Here is a 27,863-nt window from a genome sequence, read left to right on the forward strand (position 1 = left end):
ACGAATTACTCCTGGTTCCATACTCAGATGATCACATCGATATAAAACTTGTGAATAAGAAGCCAAAGTAGCAACTTGGGGGACCTTGAGTCCCTTGAGCCTAAAGAGATCCTGCCAAAAAGATATTTGTAGTTATGTCTATATTAATCCAATATTAACAAATATTTAATTGCGTTATATGTACAGGTAGATATATACTGTTTTGCTTTTTCTTATTCCCCTCAGCACACTACTTAAGGCTTTCCTTTATTGTATTATGTTTGTTTTTCAAGGCTGTTGCAATGAATCTATAGCTGGGAATGTATTAAAGAGTGTCTGGGAAACTTGTCTGAGTATAACCACCATGATAACAGTAATAATTAAAAGCTAACATTCATTGCGTATATGCTAGGTGTTTTACATACACTCTCCCATTCAATCATCACAGCTATTTATTAGGATTGATATGATATCATTTTATAGACAAAGAGACAGATAAGACAGGTTAGGTGACTCACCCAAGCTCACACAGTGGGCCGTGGGGGCTTCAGGGAGGCGAAGGAATTCTCAGTGTGAGGAAAAGATGGGATGATTTTGTGGTTCCGTCCCTGACTGGGTTCTTTTGCTTTGGAAATTAAGAGGATATTGCTAAGACAAACTTTACTGCATTATTGGGGCCTGATTACTGAGTGGGGTACTAGACTACATTGTACATTCAGTGCTGGCCTTTACTCTTGTAGGTTCGGCCAGTTGCCCACCTAGGATTGGTGCAGTCCGGGGTTGAGGCCCAGGGAAGAAGGGAATAACTTGCCTCATGATGAACCCAGGAATGGAATATCCTCATGGAAGGGGTGGATCAGTGGAACCTCTCCTAAAATATTGAAAAATATAAGTAACTAGAGAGATAGAATTTCTTATATTTTAATTTTTTCCTTTAAGGAGTATCCATGCCCAGCTTGGGGCTTGAGATCAAGCATGATGCTGAGATCAAGAGTCACATGCTCTACTGACTGAGCCAGCCAGGCACCCCAGAATTTCTTGTATTTTAAAGGTGAATTTACAGTGGCAATATGATAAGGTGAAGATTCTTTTAGGTGTAGTGAGAGTTACTCTCTGTTGTCTCTCTCGTTCTCACGGCCAGAGGCAAACTGTGTTCGCTGCAAACACTAACAGATGCACCACAGTGAACTGAACAATATCTGAGCACCAGTGTGGGGTTCACTCCCAGTGCAGGAGAACTCAGAACGAGGTGTGGAAGCTGGTGTCTGGCTGTTAAAGGAGGACCTCTGGGTTGGGACCTGCACAAATGATCTGCTAGTCTCATTGCATGAGGGTTTCATGGTGTAAACCCAGGAGCTGTGCTTCTGAATGTTGTATGCCTCATTTTCTAAAACTTAACTTCAGGCCTTTAGATTTTTTAAGGCTTGTATTTAGTTTTTTTTTTCCTTTATTATTTTTTATTGATATAATGACCAAAGGAAAGACACGAATGATTTTCCACTAATCTCTTTCCTAACTCTTTTAGTTCTCTAGTAAGAGGGCTTCTGAGTATCAAAAAAGGCTTCTATTTTCTACCAGGAATCCAGCTCAACCAATACTTTCAAATGTATCATAAGCAAGAAATGTGGAATCTTAATAAAAAAAATTAACTGTCAGTTATAGGATTGGGCAGGAAATAAAATATGCAGTTGCAAAGTGACTAGAACATATCATGGTGTGATCTATGGCAGATGGCTATGTCTGTACTTTGAAGACATGTTATGGCCCCGAATGCTATTATTTTTAAAAAAAGGAAAGCTAAGGGGTACCTGGATAACTCAGTCAGTTAAGTATCCAACTCTTGATTTTAGCTCAGGTCACACGTGATCTCATGGTTTGTGGGATTGAGCCCTGCATCGGGTTCTGTGCTGACAGTGCGGAGACTGCTTGGGAATCTCTTCCTCTCTCTCTCTCTCTCTCTCTCTCTCTCTCTCTCTCGATAAATAAATAAACTTAAAAATGTTTATATAAAAAAAGGAAACCTAAAACAACTTCTTACGCATCTTAAATTTAAGAACAACGAAATAAATCAAAGGAAGCATTAAGAAGTGAGTGAAGATGAAGAAATAGAAAATAGGAATTGCTTGAAGCACAATTCGCAGGGAAGGAACAAAATCTGTTTCAGTTTGGTTTTTTGTTTTTGTTTTTGTTTTTTTTTCTGTCTGCGATGCTGGAGTATCTTGCCCAGGCCCTGCCAAAACTTTCAGGTGCAGGGGCACAAAGAAGACCCACTCCAATCAGATGCACGTTCCACTCCTGAAGGGGGCTTCTATCCATTTCTAAACCTGCTTCCCACTGATCTTGATAATAATAGTGACACTGATGGCAATTGGTACCTTTACTGGCCACTTACTGGGTGCCAGGGGTCTTACTGCATCAACTCACTAATCCTCCCAGCATTTCTAGTAGAAGACATGTTTTCTACTGATTTTAGTACTAGGGAGTGAAGCTTAGCTTAGGTAAGTTTCATTTATTCAACAAAGATTTACTGAGTATTTATTTTGTGCTAGGTAGTTTTCTTGGGGCTGAAGATACAGTAATGAAGAAGACAGATTAGATTCTCTGCCTTCATGGATTTTCATCTAGTAGCAGTTGCCCAAAGTTACCCACACTGGAAATTCGAGACTGGTGCATGCTTTTAGTCACTGTGTTATATAAGGTACCTTCAGTCTGCCTTCTTTAAAACTGGAAGTCACTGAGGGAGGAGCCAAGTGGCAGCACAACTGAGCAATTGATCACATGGCCTTATGACTCCTGCTGTGCACTCTGGGGAGACTATCAGCACCTATTGCATGGGGAGTGGAGGTACTCCATTAAAGGATGTGGCACAGTGCCTGACACATAGAAAAGCTTAGTAAATCCCAGCTAGTGCTATTAACATCCACTTCATTAGTCTCTGGCTCTGATTGCTTTCAACTCTCCAGACACTGTTCCTGAGCTGAAGGAGTCGTACCTCTGTGTAGTAAAGAATTTAATCTTGGGGCGCCTGGGTGGCGCAGTCGGTTAAGCGTCCGACTTCAGCCAGGTCACGATCTCGCGGTCCGTGAGATCGAGCCCCGCGTCAGGCTCTGGGCTGATGGCTCGGAGCCTGGAGCCTGTTTCCGATTCTGTGTCTCCCTCTCTCTCTGCCCCTCCCCCGTTCATGCTCTGTCTCTCTCTGTCCCAAAAATAAATAAAAAACGTTGGAAAAAAAAAATTAAAAAAAAAAAAAAAAAAGAATTTAATCTTGCCTAAAAAGAGATCTGGGCTTTGTCCTCTTAGAATATCACGACTCATAGGAGTGTCTTTGTTTACGTTGATCTCAGGTCATGCCAGGTAATCTAACAATATGATTTAGATTGGGAGCTGACCACACTAGACAGCCTTAGGGTGGAGACTACCAGTCTAGGAAGACCAAAGGTCAGATACTGTTTGGTCGGGAGTTTGGGACAAGCAGTGTCAGTTGACTTCTGGAGGGACTGGAGATTGAGATCAGCCATGTAGGCAATCAGATGATGGAGCCCCAGTAAAAACTCTGAACACTAGGTTTGGGTAAGCTTCCCTGGTTGGCAATACTCCATTCATATTGTCAGACAAATTATAGTGTCCAGGCTCCCTGAGGAGAGGACAGGTGGAAGCTCTGTGTTTGGTTCTTCTGGACTCTGTCCTATGTGCTTCATTCTTTAGCTGATTTTCATCGCTATCCTTTCCATGTAATAAACCCCAACTGCAACAGCTATCAGTAAGTTCTGTAAGTCATTGTAGCCATGATCAAACCTAAGTGAGATCTTGGGAACCTCTAAAATTTGCAACTGGTATCAGAAGTGAGGTTGGTCTTGCAGATGGTTCCCTCAAACTTCACAGTTGTCTTCTTTCAAAAGGCCAAAACTAAATCTTCCGAGGCTCATCTGGGAAGATGTTAGATTAAGAGGAACTGTCCAGAGTCTCTATAAGATGCATTCAAAACTCACACATAGGAAGAAAAATAGTGAGGCAACTTTCAAATAATAACAAAATGTTCCTCCTTCATCCCAAAGTGAAAGGCTGATGAGCTATAGCATCCCATCAGTGGCCAAGGCAGGCTGCGCCTCTTGAATAGAAATAATGGGGTTGCAGGGAGGTTCTAAAACCATCACCCAGAAGGCTTGGGGCTCTGCCTCTGGCAAGGGTACCAGCACCACATGGGGTCTGCAGCTAGAACTGCTTCTTCCATGGACTCGGAATGGCATTTTTCCCTTACTTACTTGATTATTTATTTATGTTTCCCATCATTCGAAATGGATTTGATGCAACCTGGGTCAGTTTCCTACTTTCCTAAGACAAAGTGAATGAGGAAACCAGAAGCAGCAGGAAAGGGAGTGAACTGGGAGGAGAAAACAAAAGGAGCTAGGTTAAGGTTACTATTCAAAATGTATGCCATAGAAGTCCTCTATGTATATTCATTGTGTTGTTTAAAATCACCATGTCCTTATTTACTTGTTTGTTTATTGACTTCCTTTATTTGTTTTTGGCCTACTTAATCTGTCTTTGACATTCGGTAGCACTAAAAGCCTTCTCCAGTAATAGTTTCTGTCAGTTTTCTCCTGGCTTCCTAATGGTTTTTGCCCTACAATTTGATGCTGTGTAATTCATTCATTTCCAAACGTTCATGATTGCTAGAGTCTTCATTATAGGCTATACTTTCTATCTGTGGAAAGTAACCTTCTCTTTGCTTAATGTGTTTTGCCTTGAATTCTACTTTGATACTAAAATGGCCACCTCTCTTGGGTATTTTCATTTGTAGGCAGCTACTATAACCTTGAGTAAACTTTTAATTTTAATTTTCTAGTGTTATCTGGATTTGGTTGTGTCATATAAAAGCATATAGTTGTATTTTGTTTTTAACTTAATCTGAGAGATTTTGACTTTGAGAGGAGAATTTGAAAAAGTTATATATTTTTTCAGACTGAATGTTCAATGTTTTCCAATACCCACATTAACATGTGTAGAAGAGAATTCTGTATTTACTCTGCCCATTTCCCTGTCCGTATCACCTCCTGAAAACTAATATTCTCCTCATTTTCCTTAACCTCTGTAAATTGCATTACCATACACCCAAATTGTTGCATATTTATGAATAAAGATGGGTCTGTTCTTCAAGTTTCTTCTTTGCCTGGGTGGGTCAGTTGTGGCTTCACTGTAAGTGGGAGAGGCATTTGCATAGTCTGACTACTTTGTTGGGTTTGTAGGAGTAGAGCAGTCTGGAAGGCTGGGGACCTCCCATGACTGCCAAAATAATAAGAGGGTCCTTGATTGAGAGGTGAACCTTCTTCAGCGTAGCTGTTCTGCTGATTTTCCTTTTTTTACCCCCCTTTCTCAGTGTCTTTCTTGGAAACCTCTGGTGTTGGTTCCTCTCTGCTCAGCTTTTCCTTTCAAACTCACCACACTTTAAGAAGCATCCTGCCAGCACATTAACTACTTTCTTTGTAGAGCACTTTGTTTTTGGCCTGAGGTCAAAGACCTTTGATTCCAGAAGCTGTTTTTGTGGGAGGATAATGGGAAAGAAATATCTTTCCGGCTGTGCAAGATCCAGGTTTTAAATCAATTACTTTGATATTGTCCTGGGTTGATACTGCATTTGGTTGCTGGAGGATCTCTTGGTTTCAGCAAACTCAGTGCCAAGCATTTTCCAGAAAGATCTCCAGGGGTCATTTTCAGATAAACTTACCCATTATTACTCTACATATTGTAATCCATTAAGGACTCTCAAAATTTGGTCAATAACAGAAATATCTAAATTCTTATGCAACTTTGAGAATCTATGAATCTGTATTTTAATGGAATCTATGTCTCCTAGATTGGTTATTGCTGTGTTTTTTAAACACTTTATTTTGAAATAATTTTTGACTTACAGAAAAGTTGCAAAGATAATACAGAAAGTTCTTAAATACCTGTGGAGAAAGAATAATGCCCCTCCCCCAGTATGCCCAAGTCTGATATCTTTATATCTGTGAATATGCTACCTTACATGGTAAAAGGGACTTTGTGCTATGAATACATTAAGGATCTTGAGATGCAGAAATTATTCTGCAGTATCCTGGTGGGCCCGATGTAAGCACAGGGGTCCTTATAAGGGAGAGGGGCAGGTTGGAGAGCCAAAGAGAGATTTGATGTCACTCTGCTGGCTGTGAAGAAAGAAGTGGGCTATGAAACAAGGCTAGGTAGCCTTTAGAAGCCAGAAAAGACAAGTAAACATATTTTTTAATGGGTACAAAGTTTCAGTTAGGGAAGATGAAAATGTTCTGGAGATGGATGATAGTGATGGGTTGCACAACAGTGTGAATATACATTAAGTATATTCAACTATACACCTAAAAATGGCAAAAGTGGTGAATTTTATCCCAGGTATAATTTGCCATAATAAAAAAAACCAAAGAAACAGGTTCTCCCCTAGAACTTCCAGAAAGAATGCAACCCTGCCAAAATCTTAATTTTAGGTCAGACTTCAGACTTCGAGAACTATCAGATAGTAACTGTGTATTGTTGAAGTCATAAGTTTGTGGTAATTTGCTATAACAGCTATAAGCAACTAACAGAATACCCTTTCTTTCTTTCTTTTTTTTTTTTTACATTTATTTATTTTTGAGAGATAGAGAGACAGACCGTGAACAAGGGAGGGGCAGAGAGAGAGAGACAGAATCAGAAGCAGGCTCCAGGCTCTGAGCTGTCAGCACAGAGCCCGGCGTGGGGCTCGAACTCATGAACTGTGAGATCATGACCTGAGCCGAAGTCGGACGCTTAACTGACTGAGCCACCTAGGCGCCCCCACAATACCCTTTCTAAACTCAACATTCCCTAATGTTAAAATCTTACATAAGCAGAGTATGATTGCTAAAACTAAGAAATGAATATTGGTAAAATATTGTTCACTAAGCTTCAGGCTTTCTTCACATTTGCTCCATTTTCCACTAATGTTCTTTTTCTGTCGCATGATCCAATCCAGGATTCCACATTGCATTTTGTCATTGTATCTCCTTGGTCTGTCCAGTCTGGGATGGTTTCTTAATCTTTTGTTTGTATGACCTTGACACTTTTGAAGAGTACCAGTCAGGTATTTTGTAGAATATCTATCAGTTTAGCTTTGTCTGATGGTTTCTCATGATTAGAGTGAAGTGTGCGCTTGAGGGAAGAATATCGTGCAGATGATATGCCCTTCTCATCACATCATATCAGAAGATATCACATAATATCATGGGGGTGTTGTTATCATGGGTGATGGATATTAGCTTTGGGTAAGATAGCGTCTGCAAGTTTTTCCACTGCAAAGTTACTAATTTTCCCTTTCCTGACTCTGTTCTTTAGAATTGCTCCAGTTTTGTCTGATAGTCTTTATTAGTGAAGGTATGCAAGAACATTAAGAGCCAACAAAACTGATTTTGAATGCCAGATGTACCATTTCCTTGCTGTAAAAGGTTGAAAAAAACGATTTCATCTCCGTGTGTATCCAGCCATCATCTATAGAATTGGGAGACCAGTATCTCCTATGGCTGTCCTGAGGATTAAATGAGATAGTACATCTATTTACCCAGCAAATATTCATCGAGCATCCATAATTTGATAAGAATTATATTAAGTGAAAACTATACCATGGTAGTTATCAGTGATGAATACAAGATATAGACTTTATCCATGAGCAGTTCACAATATGACAGGAAAGATAAATTACTGAACAAGAAGTCAGAGGAAAGCATTACACATGTTACACTCGGGGAAATACAGGGTGCTGAGAGAATGCATAATGAGGACTTATGGAAGACATCAGGAAAGCCACTTAACACAATGTCTGCTATATGTAGAAGGCCCTGAGGGATGGATGGATGCATGATCCCTTCCTTTCCCATGTTTGGAACTCTCCCTCCTCTCTCAGTTTCTCAAACAGAATAAGGTAAGAGAACAACAGGATGTATTTCCTTTTGTCCCTGTAGGATTCAACGGAGCCTTTAAAGTGCTAATGGCCATGATGACTCTCTGAGCAGGAACCCATGTGCATCTGTTTCCTAAGTGTACATGACAGTGGAACCATTTCTTGCTTGGAGCTTGTCATAAGCCTGGCATCGTGCAGAAGTGCTCTGGGGAAATGTTGTTTTAGCACGTTGGTCTCTTCACCACGCCTGAGATGAAGTTCACCTCAAAAATATCTGAGCTTTCAGCACGTTCAGATTTTCATGAGCATTTCACAGGGTCATTTGGCTATGTGCATTCCAAATTGTTTCTCTTCTAAAGGAGAGATCAATCTCTTCAAGGATTGTTGAGGTACACATACATGTATTCATGCAGTAGTTGAAGGAAGATTTAAAATAATTTAAGGGGCTCCTGGGTGACTCGGTTAAGTGTCTGACTTTGGCTCAGGTCACAATCTTGCAGTTCATGGGTTCAAGTTCCGCATGGGCTCTGTGCTGACAGCTCAGAGCCTGGAGCCTGCTTCGGATTCTGTGTCTCCCTTTCTCTCTCCCCTGCCTGTGCTCTGTCTCTCTCTCTGTCTCTCAAAAATAAGTAAATGTTTAAAAGATTTTTTAGAATAATTAAAAATAAATTTAAAAAGCTACATTTTAAATTAAGAACATTAAAAAAAAAGAACACTTGCATTTCATCACCAAGATGCAACAATTATCAAGATATTGCCACATTTGCTTTATGTATCACTGTCTCTCTCTTTTTCTGCTGAAATATTTTAAAATAAATTCCAAACACCATGTCATTTTACTCCTATTTTACTTGGTAGATATCCCTACAATACACAAACCTTTTCTTACATAACAACAAATCATTATCCCACCTGGTAACAACAACAACAATTTGTAGGTGTCACTTAAATGGAATGAAGTGTTGCGGAAGGCCCAGCAACCCCTGTTCTAGAATTAGGTAAGATGTTGACCTCCAGTTGGGATACGGGCTATGTCTTTCTCACAAATCTTCTGCCTGTGAAAAATCACTCTTCGAAGCCCAGTAGACCCTCAGTATCCCCTCCATCTATCACAGATTTGGAATGAAGGAGTTGCTTAGCAACTGTGGGCCAAATTGAGGAAGTTTAGGGAAGTATATTCTGAGACCACAAGAAGGAGAGGTCCCAGAAGGCAAGAGACATTTCTATAATGGAACAAAAACAGGGGACAAATAGTGCTTTTTTTTATTTTTAAAATTTGAGTATAGTTGACACACAATGTTACATTAGTTCCAGGGGTACAGCATAGAAATTCAACTTCCCTAGACGTTTGCAATGCTCACCACAAGTGTAGCTGGCACCTGTCAGCATACAACACTATTACGATACCATTGACGATAATCCCTATGCTGTGTTTAAACAGGCCATTCTGTGGCTCCTCTGGGTGACAAGGTGGTGGACAGCCATAGACTGACCAGGCCTTCATGTCTCAATCCATGCAATTTGTCTCTACATTTTGCTCTTCCATTTGTGATTCCATGATGCTCCATGATTCTATGGCTCAGCAGAGGTTAGAAAGCCACTGGTCTGGTAGGTTACTATGGAACTGTCAGCTCAGGAAACTCTTGTTTCCCATCACAGAATAAGAGGGACTGGTACTTATGTCCCTTTCCCCCTCTATGGTTCTGGGCTGTCCAAACACATGGTAGAGCCTGTGACAATCAGACCAGTCTCCTACTACATGGCCTCATCTCAAGAGAAACATGTGGCTGGATTCCCAACTTGAAATTTATGCACCGAGGAATCCCAGCTCCTCACCTTTTCACTAGGAAGGAAGAGTGTGATTGAATGTTGCTCGGCTGTGAGCCTCTCATTGGAGCAGGCCCCATGATCAGTCATCCTATTGAACTGACAGTTGAATAAGCCCTGTTAAGCAATGCCCAAAATGCTTCCTGTCTGGGGCAAACAGGAAAATTATGGCTTTCCTATGTATACACTGATAGTTTCTTCTGTTATTTACCTTAACAATGCAACCTAACATAATTAGTTGCAACTACTGAGGGTTCCTGGTTATATTTAGCTAACGGATTCCGTTTAAGGAGCAAGTAGCTAATGATCTGAAGCACAGACTGCTATCACAGCAGCCCTAATAAGCTGGAAATCACAAGGAGAATAAGCACTGAACATTTGCCTGGTGGCAGGGGGGTGATTGAACTTTGAAGTGCACCGACAGTTTCTGCTTGGTATCCTCAACTGTTTGACACATGGATGCTCTGAAATCAAGAGACCAAAAGTGAACTTTGCCCCTTATGTGGTTAATCCATCCATTTTCTTATTGTCAGCTATCAGCTGTGGGCTCTCCTGGGTTCAGGCCAAAAGTGGTCAGCAGAACCCTGATAGAACTCAGAAAAGGATCACAGTGCTCAAGGGTGAGGAAGGCACTGACACACTGTGTCACGCTCGGGCACCAAGTTTGGAAAACAGAAAAATATCATTTCCAGCAAGGACAGTGGAGTTTTGAAAAAGTGGGAGCCAAAGGAATCACCTGGCATAGAGGCCCTGTCACACTACAGGTGGAATGTGGATAAAGGAAAATGTGGGTATAGCCAAGCCACAGAAAGCCATAGGGTTGGTGAGGAGCCTAGGACCAGAAGACTTACGTAGAAGAGGCAGAGCAAAGCTTTGGGGTCAGGCTATGGTTCGATTCAAACTTGAACATTCTCAACCTCTGCTTTTTATCTGTGTAAGAGGGACCCGATAATGTCCATCCCATAAGAGTCAATGTCAATTGACCAAGTGTACCAAGTCAATTAATAATGCTGGAAAGAAAAAAGCACGTCACAATGCTTGGCACATAGCACGTGCTCTGCGTCTGGTGACTGCTTTGGTCTCTCATTGTTGTCAGGGTGGCTGTCCATGTGGCTTAATTAGACATTAACTAACAGTGGAGCATCTGTCTCAGCATACCGTGTCCTTGCCCTTTAAAGAGAAGTGATGTGGCTTCTAATTCTACTTTGGGTGTTTTCTTGGGTCACTGGTTGGATGTTTTGACTTTATAGCGAGACTCTTTGTGAATATTTTGGGTAATGTTTTGTGCTACACCAGAATGGAATACAGAATGACATTTTCAAATTCAGTGTCTTTGTGATGCGAACACACGCAGGAAGAGCCAGTATCAGTGTTACGTGTCCATTTAGGCCAAGTGTCTTTGTGAACTGACACTCATGGAGAATTACACGTCAGTTTTTGCTACATGCAGACGTATTTAATTCTTGGATCACTTAAGAGAAATTGTTACATACTTCTTTCTACAGGAGAGAAACTGAGGTGACCTGCCCACAGCCATAACAATTGACATCAGTTGTTCACAGATGCTCCACATATTTTGTATCCCCCTAATGGTTTGACAATTACCAATTCTGTAAATCCTGCCTTTCCAACAAAAAAATGTTAAAACCACCACCACCACCATACCCTTACATTTTCAACTTCCCTTGCTCTAGGGTGTAGACATGCAACTTAGATTCTACCAACCAGCTGTGAGCCATCTGGGAAACCAGGAAGGGTATGGGCCACCCACTGTGTGGTGGGAGGAGAGTCAGAGGTCATCTTGTTGTGGGTTCAGGCAGCAGCAACTTTCTAATTGGAACCGCAATTGTTTTGGGTCATATTTCTCAAAGCTCAGCTTAGGACCTGTTGACCTTGCCTTTCCAAAGAGACTATGATTTTTTCTTTTTTTTTTTCCAATATATGAAATTTATTGTCAAATTGGTTTCCATACAACACCCAGTGCTCATCCCAAAAGGTGCCCTCCTCAATACCCATCCCCCACCCTCCCCTCCCTCCCACCCCCCATCAACCCTCAGTCTGTTCTCAGTTTTTAACAGTCTCTTATGCTTTGGCTCTGTCCCCCTCTAACCTCTTTTTTTTTTTCCTTCCCCTCCCCCATGGGTTTCTGTTAAGTTTCTCAGGATCCACATAAGAGTGAAACCATATGGTATCTGTCTTTCTCTGTATGGCTTATTTCACTTAGCATCACACTCTCCAGTTCTAACCACGTTGCTACAAAAGGCCATATTTCATTCTTTCTCATTGCCACATAGTATTCCATTGTGTATATAAACCACAATTTCTTTATCCATTCATCAGTTGATGGACATTTAGGCTCTTTTCATAATTTGGCTATTGTGGAGAGTGCTGCTATAAACATTGGGGTACAAGTGCCCCTATGCATCAGTACTCCTGTATCCCTTGGATAAATTCCTAGCAGTGCTATTGCTGGGTCATAGGGTAGGTCTATTTTTAATTTTCTGAGGAACTTCCACACTGCTTTCCAGAGCGGCTGCACCAATTTGCATTCCCACCAACAGTGCAAGAGGGTTCCCGTTTCTCCACATCCTCTCCAGCATCTATAGTCTCCTGATTTGTTCATTTTGGCCACTCTGACTGGCGTGAGGTGATATCTGAGTGTGGTTTTGATTTGTATTTCCCTGATGAGGAGCGACGTTGAACATCTTTTCATGTGCCTGTTGGCCATCCGGATGTCTTCTTTAGAGAAGTGTCTATTCATGTTTTCTGCCCATTTCTTCACTGGGTTATTTGTTTTTCGGGTGTGGAGTTTGGTGAGCTCTTTATAGATTTTGGATACTAGCCCTTTGTCCGATATGTCATTTGCAAATATCTTTTCCCATTCCGTTGGTTGCCTTTTAGTTTAGTTGGTTGTTTCCTTTGCTGTCAGAAGCTTTTTATCTTCATAAGGTCCCAGTAATTCACTTTTGCTTTTAATTCCCTTGCCTTTGAGGATGTGTCGAGTAAGAGAGAGACCATGATTTTTTCCAAAATTCTAGACAAAACTCTCCACTGTCTACAACTCAGTACCTTGACTGAGAATCTGGTTTGGGCCCTTGCCTTTATTTCTTTAAAATTTGTTCCAGCTGTGAAGAATTATTGACCGCTGCCCAAGTCCTCCTTCTCCTGCTGCTCTGGTGGACTTCTTCCATATAGACTGGGATGGAGCAGAGTCCCGCAGTCTCTCCACCATCCACTTCCCCCAGTCTGGTGACGGGATGCAGCATGGAGAAGTCCAGGCTAAGCCAGCTCACCGCTCCTGCTGTCCATTTCCTTGTACTTAGGTTCTTACATTTAATAAACCCCCAAGGAAACTTTAGGGTTCCAGGGCTGAGCAGTATAGCAGATAATACCCCATTGTGATCCTTCGTCTTGCTTTTCAGGTACAATGAGCCACATTAACTACCATGACCTCTTTCTGTGAGTTTGGAGGAAGACAGATCCTTCCATGGCTCATTGGCTGCTGTGGTCCCAGCCTCATCATCTGGTTTAGGTCCAACCACGGCTTTGATCCACGGGAGAAACCCTTGTAGGAATTTCCCAAGCGAGCCTTTAATTACTATAAGCTGGTTGACCCCTTTGGGTGCCCGAGCTTTCTAGGGCCATTTGTTGGTGTCTCTTTTGCTCTTATTCTGTATCTAGCATGTTAACAATAGTATATTTATTGACTGTAGAAAAATCTGTGATCTCCTTTCCCACCACGACCTCTCAGTTGTAGAGCCAGCCAAGAATGTTCTTTACCAAAAATGTCTGCCACGTCTGCCTGCCACTCGGAAGAATGCCAGGTATAGAAACAAGTCGTTGTGCAAAATAGAGGAAAACAGGCCTTTCTCTGAGTTATCCCTTGAAATTTTTCCAATTTATCTATCAATCTTGCAGCCTCTTCAGATTTCTACTTATTGTGTCAATTTTTGTATTTTATGGTCTTACGGGAAATTATCCTTTTCAGTGAGTTTTTCAATGGCATAATTTTACAAGTGCGCAGGGTATTCACTTATAATTTAAAGCAGTCTCTTGTCCATGGCTAGCTACATCTCTCTCCTTCTTTCAAATGTTGATGATTTATGCTTTTCTCTCTTTGTCTCAATTAGTTTCAGCACAAGTTTGTCTCTTCTATTAGTATTTCCAGGGAAGCAGGTTTTACATTTTACTATTTTTCTATTTGTTTATGCGTACTTTGTTATGTTATTAGTCTGTGTCATTTTCCTCTTTGGTTCCCCGTAAGATTTTTAAGTGGAATGCTTAGCGTCATTATTTCTGCTTTTGTACTGTAACAGAATCATCTAATGTTCTAATTTTACAAACATGGTCTGCTGGGTCTGGATCCTGTAAGTTTAGCTACTTTAAAAATTGTTTTTTTTTTTGGTGGGGGTGCCTGGGTGGCTCAATCGGTTAAGCGTCCGACTTCGGCTCAGGTCATGATCTCATGGTTTGTGAGTTCAAGCCTCGTGTTGGGCTCTGTGCTGACAGCTCACAGCCTGGAGCCTGCTTCAGATTCTGTCTCCCTCTCTGCCCCTCCCCTGCTCGTGTTCTGTATCTCTGTCTCTCTCAAAAATTAAACATTAAAAAATTGTTTTCATAAAATGTTTATTTTATCTATTTAGGGAGAGGGAGAGCGGGGGAAGAGGAAGAGAAAGAGGGAGAGAGAGAATCCCAAGTAGGCTCTGCACTGTCAGCACAGAGCCTGACATGGGGTTCAATCGAACAAACCATGAGGTCATGACTTGAGCTGAAATCAAGAGTTGGACGGTTAACCGACTGAGCCACCCAGTTTGCAGTTATTGTGCTCTGCTTTCTTTTCCTCATCTATATTATAGAGTAAAGCATGAACGTTAAAAGTTAACTGGGAGCTTTATCATAAGATTGGCTGGGTGGGAAACCCAATTGCTATCCTAATCCGCATGTGACCTGCTTCAGAGATATGCGGTAAAGACTGTATAGATAATAACCATCAAAGGCCCTGGTGAAGCCATTCTATGTACGTGCATAGCAAAGCTGCTTTGGGCATACTCCAGAGTCTCTGAGCATTTGGGGTGGTGGGCGCATCACCTACAGGCTTGGGCGTCTCAGCAGGGGGATTGCGGCTAACGGGCCCTTTAGCAGTTCCTTCAGTGCCACCTTCCTGCACTCGCAGCCACTGGCCTGGGCTTTTCTGCGGGTTTCCTATTTGTTGGGCTGCCTTCGTCTATGGAGCACATCCTTCCCTACCTATGCAGCTTCCTTCCTTTCCATGGTCTCAGTTGTTACCCCCCCCCCCCCCCCGCCCCTGCCCCGACACACGTTCATATTATTTTTCTTTTATCTGATCTTTTTGTTGCAAGGGCCCTGTTTTCTTTATTCTCAGTAAAAGTTGGAGCATAAATATCCTTGCTTTTAACAATTAAAGTGATTGAAGGCAATGAGGAGCACTCTTATGTAACCATCCAGGTGTAGTGAAACGCAATATTTTAAATTCTTGATGGAATATGAAAAGTTCCTGCATTTTGGCTTCTTTCTGTAGCTTCTCCTTTTCCATTCTTTATTAATTTAGCCTGTGACTTAAGTTGTTCCACTTTAATATAATTTTGTTTAAAAATTAGTATGGTATATTTACTGAAGTATAGTATATTAGCATGCCCTCTGTTCACGTTCATCTTGGTTTTCTTCTCTATTGGATCCTTTCTTTACCTATTTATCAAATAGTTGCTGAAACAGCAGTGCTCTAATTCAGCTTTTAGTCTCCTGAATGAAGCCTTGTTCTTTCAATCGGTTGGAAAATTGCTGGACATATTTCTGAGACTTTATGTGGAAGCTTGCCTCTCTGTAAGCTTTACTTATCCATGGTGGCTTGACTGAGGCAGTGTAGACCTTAGGTCAATCTTTACAAGTTTTCTGAAAATGAAATTAGATCTGTCATAAATGTTCATGTCCCCTTCCACCCCTTGTTGATTAAAAAAAAAAAAGTTGCATTCCTATTTGAAAAATCCCTTTAGGCAGCCTGAGACCCATGGCACCACCAGGTGGGGGTGTTACTTTTTTACTGGAACAGAGGGGATTAGTCGGCTCTCACTGTTTTTCTTTCCTGGACCTCTGGAGTCTGTCACTCTAATTATAACATGGAAGGAGAGTCTATAGGGCCTGTTCCAAGCCTCTCTGCTTAGGAGTCAGGTTGCTTGAGTTTTGCTTTCCGGTCAAAAACTAAGGAGAAATTTCACTTTGTGTCCCCCTGGTAGCTTCATGATAGGAGGACATCTGTAGCCCATTCTATTTTGTGTTTCCCTATGAAGGTGTTCAAGGTTTAAAACGTACTCATCCCGACCTCTACTCTGAGTAGGACTTGTGGATCCTGGGTTGTGCCAACAGAGACTCAGCTACAGAGGCTCTGTGACTGTGCTCTCACCTGCTGCAGTCACCAAGGAGACTCATCAGTTCGGAGGCTCTTTCAAATAGTAATGAATCCACCTTTTGGTAGAGGACAGAGATGCTGCCTATAATACGTGGATATCAATGGACATTGGTTGTGAATGGGAACCAAAGGGCAGTGACGTCTGTTGGTTGTTTTCTCCCTGGGAGGGGAGTCCGTCCAAATGCTGGCTCAACATACAGCAGTCTCCCAAATCAGCGGTTCTCTCATTTTTGTGGGTATCGGCATCACCTGGGAAACTAGGACCTACACAAAGGCCCAGGGCCACGCCTGTGGAAGTTCCCGCGGGTCACTGTTCTCTGTTCGCTCTTTGGTGGGTTATGATACACCCAACTCCGAGAACCACTGCCCTGAATCACTAGGATGCCTCGTTCTCTTTCTCACAGCTCTTTGATGAATTTCACCTTTCCTGAATGCCACCATGACCTACCTTCTAAGCTCTCCCGAGAACCCTCAAAGAGACTCTTATCCTCTTTATTTTCTTGCCCCAAACACACTAAAAACTTTATTTGAACCTCTGATTCATCTGCATGAAAGATCTTCCAATGCTTTTCCAGAGGTGAATGGCTGAGCCTTGTTCTCATGTCCTCTGTCTAGATGTATTCTCTGCTTCCCCTTCCATTTTGTTATGCTGCTGGCAGGGCTCCCCGACAGCACCTGGTGACCTTGTGGGACTTTGCTGCCCTTATTGAAAACTCCTTTTCTTTCTCTTTTGCAAATTTTGTTTCCTTTAAGTGCTATACCAATGATGTCATTATTCTTAACATCCCCTCCTCACAGTCAGTTCTCAGACCAATGTCTAGAATGATCCTTTTAGCATCTAAGTCTCCTCAAATTCTCCAGTGACTGCCATGGTAAGCCGAATTTCTACCCACAGCTTTGAAATAATGTGGTTACTGGTGTGTTTTCTGTGCTTACCCCTCAACACTCTCCTCCCTGATGTAGAGAATGCTCTGAGGGGTCACCTCTTCAGGACTGAAAGAAATATTTCCTATAGTCTCTAGGCCCCTGTGGAAATTTTCTAGCAATGGAGAAAGCTGCTTCTCCCAAAGCCATCCCTCTTCCTGGGGTAGCCTGCATGTGATGAGTGGTAAATAAATGGGCATAGAGCCTGGTAACTCTGAAGGGCCATCCCAGCTTGAGAACTCCCTGAGCGGCTGCCTGAGTTCTCTGTCAAGATCACAACGTGGTCCAACTTCTCCTTTTGTTTAATCCTGCTTCCTCCCCTTTCCTTTTATATGTGTTGATTCGAGCTCATGCCCTACATACATTTCCTACACGATCACCTTATTCTGAGAGTCTGCTCCTATGGAACCCAGCCTGCAACCCACAGTCACTTCCCTCAAGCTCCTTGGCCCTCTTTCTTGGCTCAAACAGTACCAACTCTGATAGCACCTCAGGGCCTTTGCATGGGTTCTTCTGCTGTATTCTCCTACTTTGCATATCCAGATGGCTTGCTTCTTCACTTCTGGTCTGTGTTCAAATGCCTTCTCATTGAGCAGGACTTTGTGGCATCCCTGGATAAAATAAAAACCCTTTCCTCATTATCTTATTTTATTTTCCACCACTCACTCCTTATGGCCATCTGACAGAAATATTTCTGTTTACTATGTCTTCTTCTACTGTGTATGTTCCATGGGAATATTTTGTTTATTGTTCTTTCCCCAGTGTCTGGCACAGAGTAATAAATGAATAAATATTTGTTGAAAGAATGAATAAATGAGTGGATTCTATCTGCTTTCCTGCTCTAAACCTATAAGTACTCCCCCTTCCCCCTGCCCCATGCCTCCTCCTATTTGGTTGCAGATGGATGGCTGGAATTTCAAACTAGAGAGAGCACATTTTGAAATATGTTCTTGACCAGATGATTTAGTTAGAAGGAGGAAAAAAGATAGGATTCTTGGAAGAAAGCCTGGAAAAAGCCCCTTTGCCCCCAAGGGGAAACAAAGAATAAATAGTCTTCTGGCTTCTTTTCTTCTTTCTTTTTAAAAAATATTTCTCCTGCTTTATTTGAACTGTCACATTTCAAAGCATTGGACACTAACCTCTGTGTCTACAGCCCTTTTGCCTTTAAACTCATCACTATCTGTTATTTGTCAATTACAAGGGGAGGTGCTAAGCTAACACTCATGGTGACACCCCTTTCCTTGGCCATACACTAGACATCCTCATTTCTGAGGACCAGTTAGTTATTGATGAGTGTCCCCAATTCATCCAACCACTGATTTCATACTTATGTACTTCTCTTATGTATTAAAATCTTTTTTATTTAAAAAAAAATGATGAATGCAAAGCCCTCAGTGACTCAATATTTCAATGAAGAGAAATGACACTGAATAAGTCCTAAACATACCGTAGTTCTATGCTTAACAAATACTTCCCCCCACCCCAAACACACATAGGAATATGAGACGTGAACATTCTTTTCCCATTGTAGGTATGTTATAGTTTGAACGAAGCCACTCTCGTATCCATCTAATTTCCGGAAGATCTTGATTGTGAAGGACTATTTGTAGATCCCATCAGAGGAGCCCAGGTAAATGAACAGTGACTGATTCAATTAACTGATAAGAATCTATTAGCACGGATCCAAACCATCTTGTTTGAACACAGAGCATTATGTACAAAGAACAACCAGGGTGGCTGTCATTTCGTCTTGGTGAAATATATGGAGACTGGGCGTGTCACAGCCCAGAAGGTGGCGACATACAGATTTAAGCGACAATTAGTTTTTAAACGCCAAAGGTCCCCCCCCCCCCCCCCAGCACAGGTAGTAGTGAGAAATTCCTCTAATTGGATGGTTTTAAGAGCAGAACCCACCTTTTCTGTGGCCAGCAGGCATTCCCCTTTGAAGGGGTCAGGGCACGAAGGGTCTGTGTAGTTTCTTTTGCGGGTGAGTACGGTGGGCAGAGCACAGGCATGGCAGCTGGAGGACTTACTTTGAAATCCTCACTTTGCCATTTATGGTTGGTGTGGCCCTTAGCAGGGTACTTAACCTTGGTTTTGCTCAATATAATTTAGGACTAATAAGAATTCTGTCATCAAGCTCTGAGGATGAAATGAAAGAAGGTGTTTTAAGTGTGCTACATACTGCGAGGTCTGCGCATGTCCTCTTTGTTTGCTTTTGAAAAATGATACCGTTCTGGGGTGCTGTAGCCCCTCAGCCTGTGGGTGTGGGGCAGGCAGGGAATGGGCTGGAGCGCAACCCCCATGGACCCCGCCTCGGCTGAGGGCCTCTGATGCCTCGCTTCTGCCCTCCTTCCACCTCGCCTGGGGCCCTGTGAACCTGGTGTTGGTTGAAATGCCTCATCTTAGGTGACTAAATGTGGCAAGCGGTACCTCCCAGAAGAGAAGGGTGTAATGTGACTTCATCAGAGGGAGATGAAAGAGAGTTCACCAGGACGATTTAAAACTTACAGCCTTAACATGTACAATAAGTATGCTGCAGAGCCAGAAAGGAAGGAAAAAAGAAGGGCATATAAATTTAACAAAGAATTCTTGGAGTTCTGAATTGGAAGCTTAGCTCCCAAAGCAGGACATTTGACCTGCTTGGAAAATCGGATATGGTAACCTTTGGGATGTTGGAATTCCTGGACGACTTATCAGGGTGTCTAGAATGTGGGTTCCTGTGAGTGATGACTTGGAGAAGTGCAGCTCCAGCCATGGGGACACGTTACCATGGAAACCCCGAAGCTGGAAGTTCCTCCATGCCTCTGAAAGGCTGTCAATTAGATCTATGCACTTGGAGAGTCTAATGAAAACAGACACTTGTCATTTTTCCAGCAGCCAGCTAACATTATATACATTTAAAATATGTCCATGGAAAGAAAAGCCTGCGGTTAAGTTTCGCTGTTTATTTTAAGAGAATTCCCTTGTGTGGCTTTGACAGGGCAGATCTTTTTTTCTCTCCCTGTACATTAAAGGAAAAAAGTGAGGCCCTCCAGTGTTGAGCAGAAATACGATTAGGAGAGTCACTTATGGTGGTTCATTTGAGGCTGTTGAGGGGGGCCTCAGTCCTACAACCTTATCTACATCACAGTGGGGTGGCTGGTCCCTTGGGGCCTCCCCTTCAGATTTCCCCTGCTCCTACTGGGTCCCCTGGCTTTTTGGTATTGTGAACCCATACTGACTGGCTGGTAGATACTTTCCTTTTAATGGGATAGCTCAGAAAAGAAACTTTCATTAGATATCACTCTCTTCAAATGTCAGATGCTGAGGAATGAGGGATCATAGTTTTTGGTGAGACTGACTTGCCATCTGAGGCCAACTGCTGGCATCGGACTTTCTGGGAACACAAATCAATAGTCAGGGCAAAAACCACAGTCAGAAACCACAGTCAGAAGAAGAGCTGGTTCCAAGATTGGGTATTGTATTACCATTTATTTCCAATTGAAAGTGTGGGTGTATGCATTTGTTTATTGGTACCCAAACATGCTATTTTTGAGTTGCAATTTGCAGAAGAAACACTTAGCCCTCTTATCATGGGTATTGTTAATAACAAGATAGGAATGAGTATTTTCAGATTGGGCTGGGAACTGAGGCCCTGGTGTTCGGGAACCACGTCAGGTGCACACAAAGAGCTGAAAGCGCATATTTAATTGAGTCTGTTTGCCTCACCCATTAGACAGCCAAATAACAACTGAAAATCTCATTCCCCACATGGAGAGTTAAAGACTGGTGCCTCCTTGACTTCTGAGTTCAGGGCATCCGACTCTTCTTACTTTCTTTCAAATGTCAAATCATAAGTAGGTCAACAGAAACCAATGTTGTTAGTTCTCCAGTTAAGTTTGGTTTCATAAGAATGTAGCAAACTTCACTACATTTGGTCTTCAGCAATATTTGAATATTGCATTTTATGCTGGCGTCTGATTGCATGTGGTAATTATCACATCTCTGCTTGTGGCGAAGAAGCTCACAATACTGATGTGGAAAGACACATATATTGCCTGGCCTCACTGATTGAATTGGGGGGGCAGTAATTATACATGTCCCCAAAGTAATATAATATGTGGCTCTGTGTAAAGATTATGCTAAGAAACCCTTTCTTGGTATATTTGCAGCGATGGTGGTAATTAGTACAATAAAAACAGGAAATAGTAAGCCCACATCAGATATCTGTCCCCGCAGCTCTCTCTTCTAATATCCTTTAATATCAGACACTTCAGATGGGTGGCTGGCAGAATGATCACTCACATCAAATGTATTCAAGTAGAAAGTGCAGCGTGATGTTTGGTATATAAGACTTGACAGGGGCTCTTCCGTTCATTGTCTTGGGAGAGTCACTCACCTGTTTGGCTCTCAATTTTACCACCTGTATTATAAGAGAGTTCATCTAATCGAGCACAAGTTTACTAATTTGATTCTACAAGTGTAAAGCCTGCCATGTGACCTTTAGATGCTGAGCGAGTATTTCCTTCCTGGATGGGCAGGGAAGATCTCTCTCTCATCGCAGCAGGAGCTGTGCTACAGCCTCCCGGCGTAACCACAAGGACATATGAGGACAAGAACACATGTCCTGCTTCTGCACAGCATCAGCAAAAGTCTAAACAGCTCTTTCTCAAGAGTTGCCCGGGTGTAGTGCACTCACCAACAGAACCTAAATTGTCTTGCATGAAAAGAAGGTATGTGTTTTCCTATTGTGGGTATTTTAGTTAGTATTTATAAGATTGTTAAGTTGTGGCAACAGGATACTAGCTGAGATTCTCTTAAATTTTGTGGTTTACTACTTGATATGGTAGCACAAAATTAGAACTTTGTAGAGAACAATGGTGTGGCCATCTTCCCTATAAACTCTATTAATGACCATCATTTTAAAGAGGAAATTGCTCCTCGCTGGGCAGTGCCTCCTCTGACTCAATGCTCTCTGCCAGTAGAAGGTGAAATTATAATTACAAGCTTGATCTTGGCTGTGACCCCTGAATTGGCCCTTTGAAGGAACTTGGATTATGTCTGAGTCTGTTATCTCTGCGAGGAGACAAGCTGTCTTCAGAATTGCTTTTGGGCCCCCATCATGTCATTGTGAAATTGCAGTTAGTAATCTTGCCAATGTTTTTCAGATTTGGTGCAGATAAGCTTGAACACATCTGGTTCCCTGGTTTCTAATGTTATTTGGGGAATTGGATGATTTAAAGTACTTATTTTCTTTAACTCGGTTCTCATCATAATCCATCAACATCACGTCCTTTTATTCTCCATTTCATTTTTATATGATCCTATTAGTTGGGAGTAACCCAAGTGATATTTTTCTTTACTATGGCCTTGTCTCCTCTTTGCCTTTGCTGGAACTCAGGGACCATATACCTTTTACTAAATCAGAATTCATCCATCCTCTGACAAACAATTTTCATAACCCTGATTTTTTTCTTTGAGTTTTGCTGGGGATGCAATGAAGGCAGTTCTTTCTGCTCCATGCAAATGACATTTACAACAATGCCCTCAAATCAGAGGCCTGAAATGCCTCTCTTAGATTATTGAAGCAATCAGCTGCACTCCATGGTGTCTTTGTGCTGCTCCATGAAAGTAGATGTGAGCTTCGGGGTTGAGAATGAGCCAAGCTTCCAGGCCCTGTTGTGACTCCTGGGAGGTGACTCACCAGAAATGTAATCCAGGATGCGTGAAAGGTGTCATTCCTGGAGATCTGGGCATCTCTCATTAGGTTTCCGGGTGAAATTGGCATTCTTTGTTTCCAAGGAGGCAGACGTGCTGAGTGAGTTTACACGGAAGAGGGGATGCCAGCCTGCTTCGGATATTTCTGCCTTTCCTGAATTGTTTGTCTCTACATTAGAAACCTCACTACTTACAGACCAAGATAGGAGTGTGAATTTACTCTTTGCTCTCAAGGTCATATAAGGAATGCAGATTCCTCTTGTATAGCTATTTCCCCCTCTGCCATAACAGTAGGGAGAACTATGATAATCAAAGTACCAGTTCAGTTCAACTTGGCAAGATGCTCATGGACGGTCTGCAGCACTGGGATTAGTGAGATGAAGTGATAAGACAGTCCCTTCTCATGAGATGTCATAACTTGAGTGGTTTGGATGTACTACGTGCTGGACTTAGTGACATAGTGGGGAACAGGAGGGAGTCAGGGCTGATTCTGGAAATGAACCAGCTCTGGAATTTTCCTCTCGAAACAGGCGGCCAGCATTGTAATATATGACCTAAAATGAGTTCCAACACCTTGTATTTAGTATCTGAAGGGATATGAGCCTGGTCCAGGTGGATTCTTGAAGTTCTATGGATGCACGATTTGCCAGTGCAGACGTGGCCCTTGTTACTGGTTAGGGGTAGCAAGTCAGGATGCTGATTCCTGAAGCAAGGGCCAGTGTGAATGAAGCATGCTGTCACAGTCCTATCCACAGAAACAGGGCTGAGGCATTGCTACATTTCCCACATTTTATGGATCACCGCTATTCTCATTTGCACACTTACTTCATTCAGCTTTTGGGACACCAGACGATTTGGTTTTTCTTTTACCTCAATGGCTACTCTTCCCAATCTCCTCTCCTGGTTCCTCCTCCTTTCCCGACCTCTTAATGCCGGAATGGCCCTGGGCTCAGTACTTGATCCCCTGTTTGACGACACTCCTTTACCAGTCTCTTGGCACTAAATAGCACCTATATCCTAACAACTTTTTAAAAAAATTTATTTATTTTGAGAAACAGAGAGAGCACATACATGAGTGGGAAAGGGGCAGAGAGAGAGGGAAAATCCCAAGCAGGCTCCATGCTCAGCATGGAGAGACCAACGTGGGGCTGCATCTCATGACCATGAGATCATGACCTGAGCAGAAATCAAGAGTCAGTTGCTTAACCAACTGAGCCACCTAGGCGCCCCTATCCTAACAACTTTTACATTTCTAGCTGAGATCTCTGTTCTAAACTTCACATTTGCGTATCCAGCAGTCTGCTCAACATCTCCACTTGGGCCTCTCACACTCAACAGGCCCAACATGAACTCCTTTCCGCCTGCTCCTGAATCTCTTCCATCTTAGTTGATGGCAAATCTGGTCTTCTGGCTGCTCAGGCAAAGAAGCCTTGAGCCCCATCAGATTCCCTCTTGTACTCTCATATATGAAATCCATTCCCTTAGGAAATGCCATTGGCTCTCAACCTTCAGAGTGTATCCAGGGTACCACACTTCTTCCACCTCCTCTGCTACCACTGTGGGGCTCCAGCCTTCAACAGCCCATTAACATTCTGAAGTCTGCCAGTCATTTTCTAACTGCTTCTTTCCCTGCCTCTCCCGCACAACTTTCAACATAGTGGCCAGAATGATTCTTGTGATATTTAAGCCAGATTATGTCATTTTTAAAAAAACCTGCAGAGTCTCCATTCATAGTGAAAGCCAGGGTTTTTATGAAGATCGACACAGGCCAGCCTCAGCGACTTTTCTGACTTCATCTCCTGAGGCCCTATGCACGGCGGCTCTACTCCACACCTCTATCCTTTCCAGCATCCAGATAACCTCCTCCTAGTCTCCACACTGGCTGTCTCCTCTGCTTTCTTCCCATTGTCAGCATACTTCCCTTTCTTACCTCCTTCTAGTCTTTACTTGGTTGTCATCTTCTCAATATGGCTTGCTTAGATACCCCCATTTTATTAAAAAAATTTTTTTTACATTTATTTATTTTTGATAGAGACAGCACAAGTGGGCGAGGGGCAGAGATAGAAGGAGACACAGAATCTGAAGCAGGCTCCAGGCTCCGAGCTGTCAGCACAGAGCCCGACGTGGGGCTCGAACTCACAAACTGAGAGATCATGACCTGAGCTGAAGTTGGACGCTTAACCAACTGAGCCACCCAGGCACCCTAGATTCCCCCATTTTAAAGTATACTTATTTATTTTGAAAGAGAACGCGAGCAAGTAGGGGAGGGGCAGAGAGGGAGAGAGAGAGAATCCCAAGCAGACTCTGTGCTGGCAGTGCAGAGCCTGACATGGGACTCGATCCCATGAACTGTGAGATCATGACCTGAGCCAAAACCAAGAATTTGGGCTACCCAGGTACCTCTAGATCACCCAGTTTTAATGTTTTTTAATGTTTATTCATTTTTGATAGAGAGATAGAGAGACAGAGAGAAAGGAAGACACAGAAGCCGAAGCAGGCTCCAGGCTCTGAACTGTCAGCATGGAGTCCGATGCAGGGCCTGAACTCACAGACCGTGAGATCATGACCTGATCTGAAGTCGGATGCTTAACCGACTGAGCCACCCAGGCCCTGCCTAGATCACTCTATTTTAGATTGAAACCTGCACCATTCTCCCCACCACCCCCTTAGCAGGCATTCCTGACTCCTAGTTAACTTCTGCTCAGCATTTTTTTTAACCATAGAAGTGATCACCTTCTAATTTATTATGTTTTCACTTATTTACTATGTTTTTTGTTTCTCTTCCCTAAATCTCCTCCATACACACGCTACAATGTGAGGTCCTTGTGGGTGGAGGTTTTTATTTGTTTTGTTCACTGCTGTATCACAAGTACATTGGAAAGTGTCTGGTAAATGGTAGACACTCATTAAGTTTGTTCAATGAATGAATCCTGCAGTTGTATCCTTCTCTGTATACTTCTCTGTATATCACTTGCAAGTACTGGAAGGTTCAGAGTTTTAATGTGAAAGGGAGTGGGCAATGCATTCTTAACGCACTTGTTGGTTTTGCTCAGCTCTGTCACGTTCTACTGCAGAACGGAGATATAATTTTAAAATGGCATCATCATTCCCCACCCCCTCCAGCTTTGAGAAAAAGAGATACTTAGATATTCAAGGAGAGTCTGACTCTTGGTGATCAAGTGGCTTGCATCACACTTTGGTCTCCTTAGGAGTTCCTGGGTATATCATTCTCCACATTAAACATCAACTATTTCAGCACTGACATGCTAGGTTCAGGGTATTTGAGATAACTGACTCTATCACTGAGATATGCCAGTTGACTAAGTCACCTGAAGTCATGGCAGTCGTCTTTGTCGGCATTATCAGTGCCGTGAAAACACTGCTTTTATCACATCTTTCATTTTGAAAGCTTGTGTGTGCGTCTTTCTCCTTAGAAAACAGAATCATGTACCTTGTTCATTTCTTCATGTAGAATACTAAACAGGCATGTACTTATGGGCTTAAATAATCAAATCCGTATTTTCTTCGAGAAAGAATTCAGATCAGGAAATGATTTTTACCTCAGCCCTTCTCTAAGAATGTAGCAATGTGAGGACAGGTGTTTAAGCACAAATTCTTGCATGATGCGTAACGCCTAGGGGGCGCTACGGTGGGCACTTCAAGTGCGTATTTCGATTTTGATGCTGTCAGGATGCCTTTAGTAATTTTTTAACTCTTTGGCAAAAGCCAGGTGACTGATTCTGATAGCTAACCTCTACGCCAGACTCTGCTCTAACTCTTTCTAGCCTTCTGGAGTGAAGAAAGACAGACAAATGCATTGGTGATGGCTCTGCAATGCGAATGAAAGGGGAGATAAAAAAGGAGGCGGCCCTCCTGAACTCACATTCTGCTTTTTCTGTGAAAACGTTCCTGTGATTTCCTAGCAATTCTCTTGACACTGAAGGATAAAAATTGCATTGTAGATGTAATGGTCTTAATTAGTAAAATTGACAAGAAAATACTTATCTCTTTATATTGAATGACAGAAAAACACAACTTAGGGAATTTGTCACTTATGATTGAACAGAATCACATTTTAGTCTTACATATTTGTCTCAGCCTGATTAGTTCACAGGCAGGTTTTTGTTTCGTTTCCTGGATCATGAATATTCTGAATTCCTAGCTTTTCTTATCAGCAAAGCAAAGCAATTTATAACATGGGGCCTGAACAAACAAAGTACTTTAGACTCTTTACAATTTCCCTATTATGGAAGCTGATTCTCTGCTTAAGAGGCAAACTCACTATTTTTTATTTCATATTTTTCTTGATCAGAGAGAGGGTGTCTTCTTATTTTATTTCCTATATTTTTTATTATATCCTGATTTTTTTTTTTTTAAGGAAAGGAAGGCTGGCATCTTTAAATTTCGTAATACTAAGTCCAAGACACTTTTTCTACCTCTACGCATCTCCTAAAATAATAGTTTATGCAAACAACTATGTCTTCTAAAAGAACACAAGTATTTGTCAAGCATTCCTCCATTATAAATACTACATGTATGCCAAGAACCAGTTCATCCTTTGCAACTCAGCAGTTTCATCTAATAGTAAAGATGCATATGTACTATCATAAGTGGTGGTATTTGTGATAGAAAAGTTACCAAAAACCTGTTCTGATTCTCTGTGAGTGTAATATAGTTGTCATCAGTTCCGTGTTAATCACAAGAGTCTTATCCATAAATAGTGCAGTGTGTACCCTTTGGCCCTTATATGGAATACAGCTTTGAAAAATGCCTTTTTTGGCAAGGGAATTAAAAGCAAAAATGAACTATTGGGACCTCATGAAGATAAAAAGCTTCTCCACAGCAAAGGAAACAATCAACAAAACTAAAAGGCAACCAATGGAATGGGAAAAGATATTTGCAAATGACATATCGGACATAGGGCTAGTATCCAAAATCTACAAAGAGCTCACCAAACTCCACACCCAAAAAACAAATAATCCAGTGAAGAAATGGGCAGAAAGCATGAATAGACATTACTCTAAAGAAGACATCCGGATGGCCAACAGGTACATGAAAAGATGCTCAACGTCGCTCCTCATCAGGGAA

At 42.1% G+C, this 27,863-nt stretch overlaps 1 long non-coding RNA gene across 1 annotated transcript in view; it reads left to right on the top strand.

Annotated features, from left to right (window-relative positions):
• Positions 1–27,652, top strand: part of LOC109264512 (uncharacterized) — a 115,907-nt gene extending 88,255 nt beyond the window's left edge. The window contains exons 2-3 of the long non-coding RNA XR_002078762.2: positions 18,607–18,705; positions 27,154–27,652. This is a non-coding gene — a long non-coding RNA (uncharacterized LOC109264512). The remainder of the gene's footprint in view (positions 1–18,606; positions 18,706–27,153) is intronic.
• Positions 27,653–27,863: the final 211 nt, after the last annotated feature.

This window comes from Panthera pardus, unplaced genomic scaffold, assembly GCF_024362965.1.
Source record: "Panthera pardus isolate Hobbes unplaced genomic scaffold, ASM2436296v1 HiC_scaffold_22, whole genome shotgun sequence".
Lineage (NCBI taxonomy): Eukaryota > Metazoa > Chordata > Mammalia > Carnivora > Felidae > Panthera > Panthera pardus.